Source organism: Brienomyrus brachyistius, unplaced genomic scaffold, assembly GCF_023856365.1.
Source record: "Brienomyrus brachyistius isolate T26 unplaced genomic scaffold, BBRACH_0.4 scaffold40, whole genome shotgun sequence".
NCBI classification, from domain to species: Eukaryota; Metazoa; Chordata; class Actinopteri; order Osteoglossiformes; family Mormyridae; genus Brienomyrus; species Brienomyrus brachyistius.
In genome coordinates this window covers 309,072-325,361 of record NW_026042315.1, presented here as the reverse complement: position 1 = coordinate 325,361, position 16,290 = coordinate 309,072, and the positions used below count along the sequence as shown (strand labels likewise).

At 41.1% G+C, this 16,290-nt stretch overlaps 1 protein-coding gene across 1 annotated transcript in view; it reads left to right on the top strand.

The window, feature by feature from the left end:
• LOC125722577 (G-protein coupled receptor family C group 5 member B-like) overlaps positions 1–16,290 on the top strand; it is a 392,822-nt gene that overhangs the window by 367,937 nt on the left and 8,595 nt on the right. The gene's annotated exons all lie outside the window — the stretch shown is intronic.

Below are 16,290 nucleotides of genomic sequence, written 5' to 3'. Positions count from 1 at the left end.
TGTCAGAAGGGAAAAAGCGAAAAGCAGAAAACAAAAAATTAGGCTTCATATTTTATCCTGAAATGTAGAAAATATTAGAAAAATACACCATTCTAAGGGTGGGTGTTTCCAGGCTTATGACTGGGACTGTTAATGTTGTAAGATTAAGATAAAGTTCACATTAGGCTGTATCTTACATCTCCGGTATCTGTTAGATCTGAATTTACTCATAGAAAAGAAACAAAAGAAGGTGATTTTACGGTTTTCCCATTTGGTTTTAAAACAGAAAAACAACAAATTTATTTTGTTTGTATGACGCGTTATCCCAACAATACATTGTCTCAAAGCGCTTTACAGCATCCCCACCCAAAACCCCCAGTGAGTAAGACATAGGTGACAGTGGCAAGGAAAAACTCTAGAAGGAAGAAACCTTGGGAGGGACCAGACTCAAAGCGGGACCCCAACCTCCAGGGGCCGGCAGGGAGAGTCGAATAGAAGAGATGGCTAAGTGCCAAGTCACATTGTCCAAACCATAGGATTTGAGGCACAACCGGGGAGCAGGGAGGTGATGACAAGCCGGTGCCGACTCTCCTTCCAATCGCCAGGCAACCAGAAGTAATTAGGCAGCGGGTCATACATGGAAGATGGCACAGGCAGAACGCGAGCTGGATGCAAGGACGTCATGGGTACATGTCACATGTAGCAGGGTGTGCTGAAAATCTTGATAGATTGAGGTCTCCAGGCAGCACACCCCAGGAGGAGTTGGGGAAATAAAATGTGCAATTAGTCAAAGTATAGGGGAGACTATAGGCAGTGCTAACAGTTAGGTGAGTGCAATATGAAGTGCAAAGTGCAAGCTCCGGCAGATATGGCAATGGCAGCATAAGTAGGAGGGAGAGGCAAGTGGGAATGCAGGCATGGGGAGTCCCTGAAATGTCAGCACTCCAGTTCCACAAGGGATGGTGAAGCTAGAGTGACAGCGCTGACAGTTCAGTTTATCTAAAGCCAATGGCATCGAACGCCACCCAGCTCTACACCTCACACTGTAGGTCTGACTGGGAGTGAGGAAATAGCTAGAGTCAGAACTAGTGTCCCTATAAGCTAAACTAAACAGGCGTGTTTTTAGTCTAGACTTGAATATTGAGAGTGAGCCTGAAACCCGCACATCCGGTGGAAGACCATTCCACAGCTGAGGAGCTCTATAGGAGGAAGCTCTGCAGCCTGCCGTAGCTCTTTCTACCCTGGGTACTAACAGATATCCTGCTACTTGAGATAGAAGAAAGCGAGGAGGGTTGTATCAGGCCAGCAGGTTACTAAGATATTCTGGTGCAAGGCCATTCAGTGCTTTATAGGTTAAGGGCAGTATTTTATAATCAATCCAAGACTTAACTGGTAGCCAATGAAGGCAGGATAAGACTGGTGTAATGTGATCAGATTTTGTAGTTCTCAACATGAAGTCTTTTTTCTGTTTTTACTTTTTTCGTTATGATTTTAAAACAGAAAAGCCATAAATAGATGTGGTTTTTAAAACGGAAAATCCAACGAACGATACACGGATTGTAAGACTGAGCACGTCTTTTCATGAAGATTCAACAGAAATTTCAGTACAGTTTTAATATAGGCCTAGTAGGTAACTACACTACAACCTACAGAATAAAAGTAACTAACTACATCAAAACCATTTTATTCTGACATACTTAATACTCGTGCTGTAGGATACTCTTAAACCAAATTGATAAAAAAAAAAAAAAACGTGGAAAATAGTGTTGAAATGAAAATATTGTAATGACGATGTGTGTGCGTGTGGGGGGTGAGGAATGGGCGTGGAAGGTAATAGTTAATTAAGTGGCCACACCTGGGTTGTGAGGGATCTGGGATTAAGAAAGGGAGTGGGAGGCGCGTTAGGGAGATATGGTCTGGTAGGCACCGTACGCATTGGGTCCCGGGGGGAGGTGCCACTCGCATGCCGTTTAGGGCTGCCGGCGGTGAAGCCAGAGAGTGGGCGGTAGGGACAGTTCCCGGTGCGGTAGGGCGAGGACAGTCAGGAGAGTGGGGGTAGGAGGCTATGACCACTGCTTAGACGGGGTGGTTGATAGACGGGAGTAGCGGCACCTTCATAGGGAGGGACGTTCTAGGTGACGGACCGGTGTGATTATTCCTTCCCCGGGGGAGGGTCCGGATCCCCGGGGGGGGAGGGGGTGTTATGTTTTAATTATGTCTTTATTGTGTGAGTGTTTCGTGTGGTTTAAATGCGCAGTGTAACCGCTTAGGGTCGGGACAAGACTATATACAGTAGGTGCTTCTGGTCCCGTAACGCTTGCCTGTGCCCGAAGTGTGGGGATTACTGTGCATTGCAGTGCTATTGGTGTGCCGTGCCCTAATAGGGATGTTGTGTGGTGCGGGATTTACTGTGTGGTAGCGTGGGTTAACACACGCTTAAAAAGGGGTGGTGTGCTACGGGGAGAAAGCAGGACCGAACTCTTTGTGAATCCAGATCCGACCCAACGGGTCGCTGCATGAATTGTACTGAATAAAATTATCTTTGTAATTGTAGCTGCAGTCTGGTGGTGATCTGTTCTCCTTTCACAGCCTCTGACGCTACTGTAGTTTGGGTTCATTACAATATCAATTCGATGACTCGCATATTCCCTATAAAATAGGGTCTATATTTTCTAATTTTAAGTTTTTTTAATGTTTATAACCTTAGCTCTATGCAAACCATTTTGTATATATCCAACAACACAGTACAATTATGGTGGATATCTGGTTTATGACAGTAAAACAATGTAGATTTTATGTACACTGAATGTAAAATTAAAGTTAATGAAAGCAAAATTATAGCAAACAGCTGTTGTGCCTTCGTTTTACTAAAACACATGTTGGTACAATAAAACCATTAAAATTTTACAGATAAAGCATATGACCATAAGTTTAATTTCAGTAAAAATACAGAAAAGAAATTGACCAGTTTCACTGAAGGGGTTTCTCTGTTATTTTACAAACTGCGCGTAAAAATATGTTTATGCAATGTAGTTTTGATAAAACTTTTCTGTCATTTAACATAAGAAGAAAAAAATAATTATACTGTAGTCAAATTGGCTGATATAAAATGGTTTAAAACTGTGACAAATTTTGCCTTTTTTTACAGTGTATACTTCCAGTCAGAAGGTACCACACCGGCAGATACGGATTTCTGAAATAGCAAAGATAAAGGTCAATGATTAATATCCCTCATCTCTTTTAAAACTATAGGTAAAATGCTGTTTTGATATCCTGTCTAGGGTTGGAGTGTAACAGTATTCACGGGAAAGGGGAATGGGATAAAGGGACAAACAGGGTGAGGGAACACCAGTGGACAAAGGGATATTTTTTGTATTTTCATTTTTTTTTTCATGTATAATGACACTGAACAAATAACCCGGTGCAAAAGACTTTGGGAGTGACCACAGCCAAAATAACAAACAAAATCCCCAACTATCAAGTGCGACCCACAGCTAATCTCACCTAAGTGCAAAAGAAAAGGAAACCAAAAGACAAACACTCCACCTCACTCCCTAACCAAATAAACAGAATCCAACACACACTTGCAAAACAAAATAGCAGTCACTCCCTATGCAGCAATACAATCTCACATGCATAACTTACACACAAGTCAAAGCAACGAGGGGGCTAGTGAAGACGTAAACCAAAGAAAACCAGGCGGGGAGACAGCAAGCCAAACTGAGGTTGCGGGGGGGACCGGAGCCTGTCCTTGGAACAACAGGCGTAGGCAGGAACCAACCCTGGGCAGGAGTCAACACTCTGCAGGGCGCAAACACTCACAACTCAGATTTGCCAATTAACCTACCCTGCGCACTTTTGGACTGTGGGAGGAAACCGGAGCCCCTGCTGGAAGTCTTTCCCCATTCACCAGATTATATTGCCAGAAGACTGAAAATTAGATATCAAATACTAGAGTGACATAAAAACAAAAAACAAGTTTGCTTGTAATTAGACGCAAAACAGAAGATTATCTCTTTTTATATTTTGAGAAACCATTTTAACATTTATCCAACCGGTCAAATGGTTTAATACTTCATGCAGCAGCATTTCTAAACTCATTCCTCAGCCCACCAAACAGCTCCACGTTTTTGCTCTGTCCCAGATCCCTGCATGCATGAACCAAACAGTCACCTTTTACTGCTGTGCTGAGAGCTTGGACAGAGCAAAACTGTGGATCTTTGCAGTGGGGTCCAAGGACTGGGTTGAGAAACCCTGGCATAGAGGAGACTGCAGTGAGAGCCAAGAAAAAAAGAGATTAGAGAGGAAGGTAAAATGCTTCCATTAGCATGACAAATAAGCTGCAAGTACAGACCCTGTGCTTCCATTACAAACAAAAAGCCTGTATGACCCTCCTAAACACACAAGTCAGATTAACTTAACCAGGGGAAATAATCATAAAACTTGGCAAAGACTAGACTATGAAAAGGGAAGGTGAACATCATACTTACACGAACTTCTGCTAAAGCAAATGGACAAACCCCTTTTAACGGAATCAAGTTACTTTAAAAAATTAATAATCCAAAAATAAATCAATAAAAATAAGAAAAACACAATCATGCTTTGAACTAATACTGTAGTCAGTCCTAAATGTTCCCATGACATTCTTTTCATCACGACGCACACTCGGTACATACTGGTTAAAAACCATTTATAATCCTTCATGTTCCAGTCTATGATGGAGCACCCCAACCTGGGCCGCCCATCCAACATGGCAGATTTCTGCCCCCTGGCCCCGGAGACTAACAGACCAACCTCTGGAAACAGGGAACCAGGGGGACATGGGCCGCTGACTGGATGGGCGACTCCAGAATGAGGTGAAGCAGAAGGTAGACTCCACAGCAGAGGACCGAGGAATGTACACCAAAACCAGGGAACCTGAAGTGGGAAGAACACAAACCAGGACAGACATACAAAAACCAAGCAAAGGCATCAGTGGCACAGCCCACCAGCTTGTGAAAGATGGCTACCTGGCATCATGAATCCCTTAATCAAAAACCTTTGTGATGGCAACTTTGCCACCCAGGACTGATCCCTTCTAAAGACCTCAAGTTTCAATGCAAGGTTTCCGAAATGTTTTGAAACATTAGTCCATGTGACTGCTGTGGTATTGTTCCAGGCAGGGAAAACAACTTAGGAGAAAATTTCCGTGCATGTTGGGTGTTTGTGGTACTGTTGGGCTGAGGGGGTAATTGAGTGACAATTAACCTTTGAGATCCAATTATATTATTTAAACAGGTTAGTAGGTAGACAGTGTGATTTAGATGAGGATAAGGATGTTTTATTGTCATTACAAAACGTGTTCTACATGAAGGGAACAAAATGAGGCACTCAGATCTGGTGTATTAGCAATAACAAAATAGAAATAAAATTGAAAGAACAATACAATGAATAATATGGTAAAAATTAAAGTAAAATAGAATAAAGACATTAAGATAAATTCCATTAGACCCTCTGGGCCAGGCGCTCTGCCGCTCTGCATTGTTTTCTTTGCATGTACAACTTTGTACTCCATAATTTTAATATTTTATCACGAAGCCTGAAGAGCAATATGAACTGTATCATGCTTTAAGTAAATTGTCTCATCCTTTATTTGACTAAAGTATATTTAACTTCTACAGAACTTTGCAGGCTCATCTAGGATGGAGAATTTCTGCTGCTGAGCGCATTAGAAGAAATTCTCAGAGGGAGATACGAGTCCTAGGTGCCTGCTGGGTACATATTCAAGACAGAGTTAGGACCGACTCCAATAATTCTGCACTGTCTCCCAGATTAGAGGAAAAAATTATATCTTACTGAAAATTTAATTTATGGAATTTTACCTTAGACTTGGTCAGCAGCCATGTGGATAAAATTCAGAACTACAGACGGTCTGTGGGTTGGAGGGGACAGGCAGGTTGGCCGGTGGGGGCACGCGGAATGCTCCTGGGGGTGTGGTGGGTGTGCTTATATGATTTACAGGAGCCGAGGCTAACAAAGGCACTAAACTGCACAAACAGCCTCATGTACGAAGTTTTACATGAAAAGGGGCCATGGGCTTGTTGGCACTATGTTTCTTAGCAGACTGACTAATACAGCCAACTGGACCATCTACCTCTTCAAAAACATCCATGCAGAGTTTCCTGCCTGTTTCTGACAGCTTTCACTGTTATTCTTTTGCTCCAGTCCTTTGCACTTTTCCAGGTTTTAGTATCTTGACCTTTACAATCTGGAGGATTGCTACCCTCCAACTAGCTGTTTTGGGTCAAAATGGCCCCATCTGTGTTAATTTGCATCATTAATTACAGCATAAATCAATACATTCCAGATGAATTTTAAGGTAATTTCAACAAAAGCCTGTAATATCATTTTCGACCACCATGTGACGCCACAAGCCGTTGGAAAACCACTAAGCTGTCAATATGAGATTTGGCAGAACAGAAAATATGATGTTAAATGTATCACAGTGCAATAGTTTTAAAAATAAATCACTAACTTTGCACGACTATTTTATGTGTTTTGTCAAATAAAAAACCTGAAGTATTTGAGCTTGAACTGATACTGAGCAAAATATTACCTCTTACTTATATGAAGGTTCGCATTATCTATGATGTAGAATAAAAGACACAAGTAAACAATCCATTTCTTTGTTTTAAAGAAACAGATTAGCTAAGAAAACCAATTGCCACCCTGTGGAATCAATGTGCATCACCTGTTTGCGGCCACTGCCCCGTGTACAATCTGCCACTGAAGATCCACCGTGTGCTTCTCAATGGGGGCCTTGTACAGGGACCTCCAACATCCCCGCGGGGAAGATCCAGGCCTCAACAAACCTGACCACCTAGAATCCGCCAGTCCACTCAGTGCCCGAAAATGCAGCACTTTAACACAAGCCTGGTACAGACCTTTCTTAGACAAATCTCTAAGAGCCACCTGCTGAAGAGACACGAAAGAGAGCAGCAAACCCACCTCCTCCCGATGACCCTCTACAGCAGGAGGGAAAAATGGGGACTACTGCCTCCTCCCAACTCAAGCACATTCTTAGTTGCCTCTGGTAGCGTGCAGACAATGTCCTCCAAAGCTCTCTGAAGAAGTCTGGGGGAGGGGGAAACATTTCCGCATGTAGGGGGCCAGTGGCATTTAATTATTTACAGAAAATTCCATAGAGCCAATGTAGGAACCTGAGGTCAGTTTAACACAGGTCACTGTCCGTGGTGCTGAAACCTTTACTTGATGGGCTGGTCCTGAATGAATACAATGGCTGGCCAGCGTGCCTCACTATGCGTTTCCACTGACTGACACCTTCACATGTAATGTGATTGTTAACAATGAGGAACATTTTACAAGTTACTACAGGAAGCAATATTTACATGCCTGTAGCTTTCATTTCTCACCACAGAAAACCCAAAAAAAAAGAAATAAGAAATACATTCGTGTTATATCCAATATATCACTTCCTCATTTAAAATCACAAAACATATCTGACTGTTAATCTCTATGTTTTAATAATTTCAATAGCATTGCGTGATTTGCTTATTTTTTTCAAAAGCCACTGTGGAAGCGAAATTTAAAGAAGTTTGGTCCCCTTATAACAGCATTGGGTAAGAGAGCCGAGGGCTGCTGGGATTGTTCTCAATGTCTTGTTGGTGCCGTGTGGGTTGTGCTGCACAAACAGCTTCAAGTTATGAGATAACATGAGCAGATGCCATTACGTCATTAGTGCTGCACAAGATATTGTCATGACCTGGCTCAAGGCCATAAGAAAAAGTGGACCAGTGTTAAATCACTGTGACCTCACACCTCTTCAGATTGCAAGCCCATTTAAATGGCACAGAGGTACACAATGGGTGGCCTGTATCTGCCTCACTTAATGTGCACCAAAGACCTCATATGAGAACCACAAGAGCCACCCCAGATTTACCCACCATCATGAGAAAGACTGAGACCAACATGGATCAAATGGCCTATTTGGGTGTACAATCACCCCCAGACCACTCTGACTGGCTTTGGGTTTTTGAGACAATATGAGAAGGGCAGGTGCCCTTTTGCGTGGAATGTCTCCGATTCCTGTTTTTCCTTCTTCCTCTTTTTGTTTTCTTCAAGTGCCAACAAGAGAAATTAATGACAATGCCAAAGCATCTGTAATTGCAACAATTTTCTAGGAGAAGGGGTGTGTTTTTTGACACAAGTGCAGGGGTGCCAATATTTTTGGCCATGACTGTAATAGTTATTTGTGATTAGTAATAATTATTTAATTTTATCGATCCATCTACTTACCTACACTAAAAAATGTACTGTTGGATGTAATTAATTTTAAGACTAGTGGTTACATGAAATTACTTTCTAAGAGCATTTTATTTTGTAATTGAAATTTTTCTTATTTTTCAAACCAAAAAGTTACAGCACTCTCATATAATACACTTCAGCCATTCACATTTATAAAACAATATGACCAATCACTAGTTCAACCTCCCAGCCATTTATCCTTCAAAAACATGGCCCTAGAAACATTCCCACATTTTCATTATACCTCGTTTCCCATTTAGTCTGTCCAACATTTTTTCATATGAAGCTGCCTTAATCATCTCATCGGTCCATTCCTTTATATTGGGGATTGTTGAGGATTTCAAATGCCTTAATATTACCCTCATGGCAGTTATGAGTCCCACCATCACAGCCTTAAACTGTTTATTATTCACCTTTGGCAATTCCACTCTATCTCCTAGCAGACAGAGTCGGGTTTGCGGGGTAAAGTAAAGCCTAGCCATTTGTCCAGGAGACCAAGAACTCTACCCCAAAATGGATATACCTGAGAGCACTGCCACAGCATGTGTAAATAAACCCCCACCTGCCTTCTAAAATTCCAACACTGATCAGTATTAATTAGTCCAGTTCTATTTAGTCTAACTAGTGTCCAGTACTATCTGTGTATAATTTTATACTAATTTTTAGTTCATACTTGGTTCAGGCAGAAGTTCTTTTGGTAAGTAGTAGTAAATTTATCGGATTAAAAATTTTAAATAAAAATAATAATTAAGTTCCGTTTCAACCCAAGTAACTTATTTTAGTGTACTCGGGACTTTATTGCATTTAACGGTACGCTAATTAATCTTTAAAGTTAAATACGCTATATAAATTTACTGGGCTGGGAGTACGGGGTCATAGTGAGTTAGTTAATTATGGGGCCGGCTCAGTGTGGCGTTTGCAACATGTTTGCCCTTCTGGACGTTAGTGTCCAGTCGGACTTCATCTGCGAGCGATGTAAGCTAGTGGACTCGCTCATGGTCAAGGTTCGCGACCTTGAGGAGCAACTGGCTCTCATCCAATGCAACAGTGAGTTAGAGGAGCAAGTTAATACGCCTTTTAGGGAGAAGGTGTGTACGCCACTAGCCGGGAGGGGGGAGAATGAAGAGCAGAGAGGTCGAGAGAGCTGGGTGACCGTAGGTCGTAGACGTAGGAAAGGGCGTACACACGTTGCAGAGGCGGCATCACCTGAGGTGACTGTGTCGAACAGGTTTCAGGTTCTTCCAGCTTTAGAGCCGGAACGGACTGGGGAGGCAGGTGGGCCCTTGGGCACTGAGGAGCCCCCTCCCCCCAGGAAGAGGGAGGTTGTGGTAGTGGGGGATTCCATTATTAGGGGAGTAGACAGTTATGTGTGCACACGTGATAGAGGGTCCCGTACGGTGTCTTGCCTGCCTGGTGCCCAGGTAGGAGACCTTCCAGATCGTGTGGATAAGCTTTTGGCCCCAGCTGGGGTGGATCCAGTTGTCGTGGTGCATGTTGGCACCAACGACATAGGCAAGGGTAGAAGGGCTGTTCTGCAGGATAAATTTATAGAAGTCGCCAATAAGCTTAGAAGCAGAACGTCCACGGTGGTATTCTCTGAAATACTCCCCGTGCCACGTGCAAGTCAGGCTAAGTTAGCTGAGATAAGGAAATTAAATGCGTGGCTAAAAGGATGGTGTAGGAAAGAGGGGTTTAGGTTTATGGGGCATTGGAGGACCTTCTGGAACAGGTGGGACCTGTTCAAGCCGGATGGGTTGCACCTGAACCAGAGGGGAACCAGTGTATTGGGGAGGCGTATGTGTAGAGTAGTTGAGGAATGTTTAAACTAGGGACTGGGGGGGCAGGGAGGTTAGTTAACTATGTCAGTGGGGGGAAACGGAAAGCCCCAAATAATCATATTGTAAGTGGGCACCGTAATAGGCCTACCCTTTGTTGTCTGTATTTAAATGCCAGAAGTATTAGGAATAAAATTCATGATTTAGAGGCTTTTATCTCATCGGACTCTTATGATATTATAGGAATAACTGAAACGTGGTTGAGTGAAAAGGATGGACAAGAATATAATATGGATGGTTACACGTTGTTCCGTAAGGATCGTATAGGAAAAAAGGGAGGTGGTGTTGCAGTATATGTAAAGGAAAACTTGCAGGCAAGGGAACTTACTGATATAAATAAAACTACGGAAGCAATATGGGTAAAATTAGATGCTAAAAACTCAAATAGCCTAATTGTCGGTGTTTGTTACAGAACACCTAATATAGCTGCTGAGGAAAGCAGATTGTTATACAGTGATATTAGGACTATGAGCAATAAAAATGATGTGGTAGTTATGGGTGATTTTAATCTACCAGGAATGCAGTGGGACATTGTCACTGGCTCTTCAGAAAATGAACTGGAGATGGTGGAATTAGTACAGGATTGTTTTTTTACTCAGTTTGTTAACACCCCTACCAGGGGAGATGCCATTCTTGATCTTGTTCTCTCTAATAACCAGGACAGGATTGGTAAATTAGACGTTTTAGAACCACTTGACAGTAGCGATCATAACATGGTCAAATTTGAGGTTAAGTTTAGTGTTCGAAGAGCTAAGTCCAAATCAAAAATATATAATGTTAGGAAGGCTGACTTTAAGTGTATGAGACTAAAACTAGAAACTGTGAACTGGATGGAGTTAAATAACAAAACTGTTGAAGAGGCCTGGGAATTTTTTAAAAGCACATTATTGCAAGTGCAAGAGGACTTCATACCTGTTTCCAGCAAGAATAAATCTAGGAAATTGAAACCTAGGTGGTTTACTAGGGAAATAAAGTATAAAGTAAGGAGGAAAAGGGCTTTGTTCCAGCAATGGAAAATAACTGATGATGACAGAATTAAGCAGGAATATCTAAGTCTACAGGCTGAGTTAAAAAATGATATTAGACGAGCTAAAAGAAATGTCGAAAGGATGGTTGCATTGGAAGCTAAGGATGACGTTAAAAGTTTCTTCCAGTATTTTAACTCTAAAAGAGCTCTAAAACCTGAAATTACTAATCTGCAGGATAGTAAGGGTCTTATAATAGTAAACGACATTGATATAGCAAATGAGTTCAATGATAGTTTTGCACGGGTATTCACTGTTGAGGACCTTAGTAATTTACCAGTTATTACCTATCCAGCATTGTCTATAGCTAATATATATATAACTGAAGCAGATGTTTTGCAAAGCCTAGCTAAGCTCAAAATAAATAAATCACAGGGCCCTGATGGCATCTTACCTATAGTGTTAAAAGAGATGAGGGATATTATTTGCCGACCCTTAACTTTACTGTTTCAAAAATCCTTATCTGAAGGTGTGGTACCTTCTGATTGGAAGCACGCCTTCATAACGCCTATTTTCAAAAAAGGGGATAGAAGTAATTTGTCTAACTATAGGCCAATCAGTCTAACTTGTATAACTGGTAAAGTTATGGAGGCTATAATCAAAGAGAAAATGATAGATTACCTGGACTCCAATAACATTTTGCGGGATAGCCAGCATGGATTTAGGAGAGGTAGATCCTGTTTAACAAATCTGTTGGAGTTTTTTGAGGAAGCTACTCAGGAAGTTGATGATAAGAAGGCCTATGATGTCATCTACTTAGATTTCCAAAAGGCTTTTGATGTTGTCCCCCACAAGAGGCTCCTACTTAAACTCAAAGCCACAGGTATTTTAGGTACCGTAGCGACCTGGATTGATAACTGGTTAACAGATAGGAAACAGCGAGTAGTTATAAGAGGCACAATGTCACAGTGGGCTTGCGTTCATAGTGGGGTACCGCAGGGTTCGATTTTAGGACCACTATTGTTCCTAATTTACATAGATGATATGGATACCAATATATACAGTAAACTGGTGAAATTTGCAGATGACACCAAGGTGGGTGGTGTAGCAGATACTGAATTAGTGGCTCAGCAGCTACAGCGGGATCTTGATTTAATTAGTGACTGGGCCGATACCTGGCAGATGAAATTTAACGTCGATAAATGTAAGGTACTCCATCTAGGGAGCAGAAATATAAAGTACAGGTATTTCATGGGTGTCACTGAAATAAAGGTAGCTGATCATGAGAAAGACCTTGGTGTGTATGTTGATGCTTCCATGTCCCATTCTCGCCAGTGTGGGGAAGCAATAAAAAAGGCCAATAGGATGTTGGGGTATATCTCCAGGTGTGTGGAGTTTAAGTCAAGGGAGGTAATGCTAAGATTATACAATTCCTTGGTGAGACCTCACCTAGAATATTGTGTGCAGGTTTGGTCACCATATCTTAAAAAGGACATTGTGGCCTTAGAAAAGGTGCAGCGTAGGGCCACAAAAATGATTCCTGGTCTTAGAGGAATGCCATACGAGGAATGGTTACTTGAGCTAAATCTGTTCAGTCTCAAGCAAAGGAGATTGAGGGGGGACATGATCCAGGTATATAAGATTTCACATTCTTCCAGTGATAGTAGAGTTCGGCTATTTCAAATGACATGCTATATAATCTAACATCTGGCAATCCTAGACCTCCCTTGTCTCTGGGCGAAGTAATTTTAATCCTAGGTTTATTCTTTCCCAACAAAAATCTTTTACTATACTCTCGTACTGTTCAAATATCCTTTCCGGAATATTAAATGGAAGCATCATAGAGAGATAATTAACTTGAGGCACCACAACCATTTTAGTAACATTAACTTTCCCCCCATAAGGATAATTTCAATGCTTTCCATTTGTCCATATTAGGTTTAATTTTGTTCAATGAGGGTTCAAAATTCTGAATTATTATTTTGTCAATATATAAACAGATTTAAATTTCATGTTTATAGTTCAATTTTATGTTATATAAACAAAATAATTTTAATACAGTGCATTTTTTTATTAATTCAACAGCACCCATGTTCAATCCACTTAAGTTTGGAAGGTGTATTGGAAGGTAACGCAGATATTTCTTAAGTGGGCATCCAGAGATATCGTCTCCCCTCCAAGCACCCCTTTTCTCCACTAGTTCTGTATGGAGCTCGATAGGAGGAATGGAGAGGTAGAGAAAGGGGTTAGTCTCAAACATAATGTAATAAAAAATAAAGAGTAAATACAAGCGCCATGAAGCAGAATTGAGCTCCAGCAGGCCTTGACTTACAGTAAAGGAATTGTAAGGCAGACATGCTAACAAAACAGCTTTACATTCCCAATTCCAAACCATTAATGGGCAACCTTAGAGTGACGACGGCTAAAAAAAACCTTAGCTATAAGCAGGAATGAAACATTGTGAAAAGCCAAGACTCCACGTGAACATGTTCTCCCCTTGCAGAGTCAGATCACGCATTTGAAGTGTTCCCAAGTGTTTGTGTGTTTTAGGTTCCTGTCAGTGAGGGGTCCTTTGCCGTTCTGTCTGACATCCAACAGAAAGTCCACTGTGTCTCTGCAACTTAAGCTGAGTCAGTGTAAGTGTGTGGCTCAGTAGCTCAAGTATTTGGGCTTGTAATCCAAAGTTTGCTGGTTTAAATCCAGCTTCAGATGGATAACTGTATGTTTATGGGCCATTGAGTTATGAAAAATAATCAATGTAGTGAATCACTATATTCTCAAATTACTTGTTGTACTTTTTTTACAGTGTATGACGCGCTTGAATTCACTGAGCTCAAGTGTATGTGAAAATTAATATATTTACATCTAGTATGTTTCATGGCTTCACTGTATTTCCCTCTGGAATGATCAGTTTCATCTAACTGCTGATGTTAAAGGCAGAGCTGAAATTCAGTTTAGTCAGGACCTCAAAATTTAATTGAGTAGGTATTCTGTACAACCAGACGGAACTGCTGGTTGGGCTGGTCATCACCTGCGTTTTCTAAGTGAGGTCTAAATGTAAATTTTCAAATTGCACATTGTTTTTAATGTTTTTACAAAATATTTTTTATGTGTTTGCATCTTATATTTTGTATAATGTGCTTGTACATTTGATTCTTCCTTGATTTCGGTGTAATGAAGTGTAACTAGTGAAAAATAGAGAAACGTTTGGGAAGCATTATTGAGCTGATTGTCCAGAGTCACTTGGGTGATAATTAAGGTCAATATAAATGACGTATTACCCACTGTAATCATTTGTATTCCACCCGCACACTCTGTTAACAAAATAAGAGGGTTGAAGTTAAATCAGGTTAAAAAGGTAAATTTGATCCTCCCCCTATCGCGGAAGATGCGTTCCAAACCCATCAGCGATAGGTGAAAATCCACGATACAGAAGGATCATATAAATCTTTTTTGAAGTTTAAGCCTTAAAATACCCCTCCCACATGCTTTAAACACATGTAAACTCATTAAAACAGCACATATATCTGTATGTCGGGCTAAGGATATGAGTGACATAATAATAATAATAATAATAATAAAATAATTTTTTATATATATACACACACACAACTTTCTCTCTATATATGTAATGGAATATATAAAAATAAAAACATATATGGCTCTTACATATTCTTTTCATCCTTCTTCATGTAGCATACTGTTGATTCATTCAAGCCATAATGGCAAACGCCGTCCGCATAACGCTTTCCTTCCCGAAGCACATCCAGAAGTTTTACCTTCTCCTGAATGGTCAACGTCTTCCATCGTAGGGCTTAGAACAAAACGAAAACAATCGGACCACAAACAATGTACGGGATACGCAGAGAATTGTGAGGCGTCGGAAGAAAATCCGCGATATAGTGGGGGAATCGCTGTAATGTGAAATCTGCCAATCCTGGTTTTCAGCACCAAGGACAGAAACCTGTCGTTTATAGGGACCTATTATGCCCATTTTCACTGTTCATAATTGGATTTTTATGGTCTGCTAGAATAGATTCACCCTTTTAATAGGTGATATCCTAGAATCCAATATATTATTGCAGGGCTGTGTTCATTTGATGTTAACCAAATGTGATATATTTATTTTTACTTTTGATATCTCGTCCTTTTCCCCTTATCTGATAAGAGCCGCTGTCCGCTGAGACAAGCTGGTGTGTTTTTACTGCTCACTGAAAAGTGGGTGGTGCGGACATTGTGTATTACATCACACTCTGAGACAGTCTCTGATTGGTGGGCTCTGAGGGGGCGGTGTGACCAGAAAATCATCCATCAATCAACCCAGGATGGGGGGCCAGCCCATCGCAGGGCACACTCACACACCATTCACTCACACATGCTCTCCTACGGGCAATTTAGCAAGTCCAATTAGCCTCAGCATGTCTTTGGAATGTGGGGGGAAACCGAAGTACCCAGAGGAAACCCCACGACGACATGGGGAGAACATGCAAACTCCACACACATGTGACCCATGCGGAGACTCAAACCTGGAACCCAGAGGTGTGAGGCAACAGTGCTAACCACTGTACTGCTCCTGAAAATCATGAACTATTTTAAATGTTGAAGTGTTTTTGAAATATTTATTAATTTTAAATATTTATTGAATCAAAACATTGGGCAGTATACATGTTATAGCTACTTATTAATGAATAAGCAATATAATAAGATTCAATTTTGCTTTCACTACTTAAAGCGGCAGAACAACGTATTTGAAAAATTCAACAGCAATATCTCTTACCAGAAATCAGGAACAGGTTAAGAAAATCCACAGACTTCGTCGCGAGCAGTTTAATATACGAACTATTTCCTTCTACCCGACTCCACACACCAATAATATCACTGCGCAGCAGATATCGCCAGGGAGCTCGCGCTTGTGTCTAATGCGCAGAGATACGAGTAGTGTACTTCGATAGAAGCCTGACATTTCTACGGCTGATATTTCCAAACCTGAACATCTCCCAGCAGAACTTTGATGAATAGATAACATTAAGGCCCCTCTAAAATATCTTTTTATAGTTTTGGGGTGAACCTCCCATTTAAACGAAGTACATGGTGGTGCTCATGAATTTGAAAGCCTAGATGCCTCATCTCGCTTTTCCACAACGTGTCAGCAGCGCCACCATCTTGGAGCGGTAATTAGACATAAACAAGCAACATGTCAGGGTGTA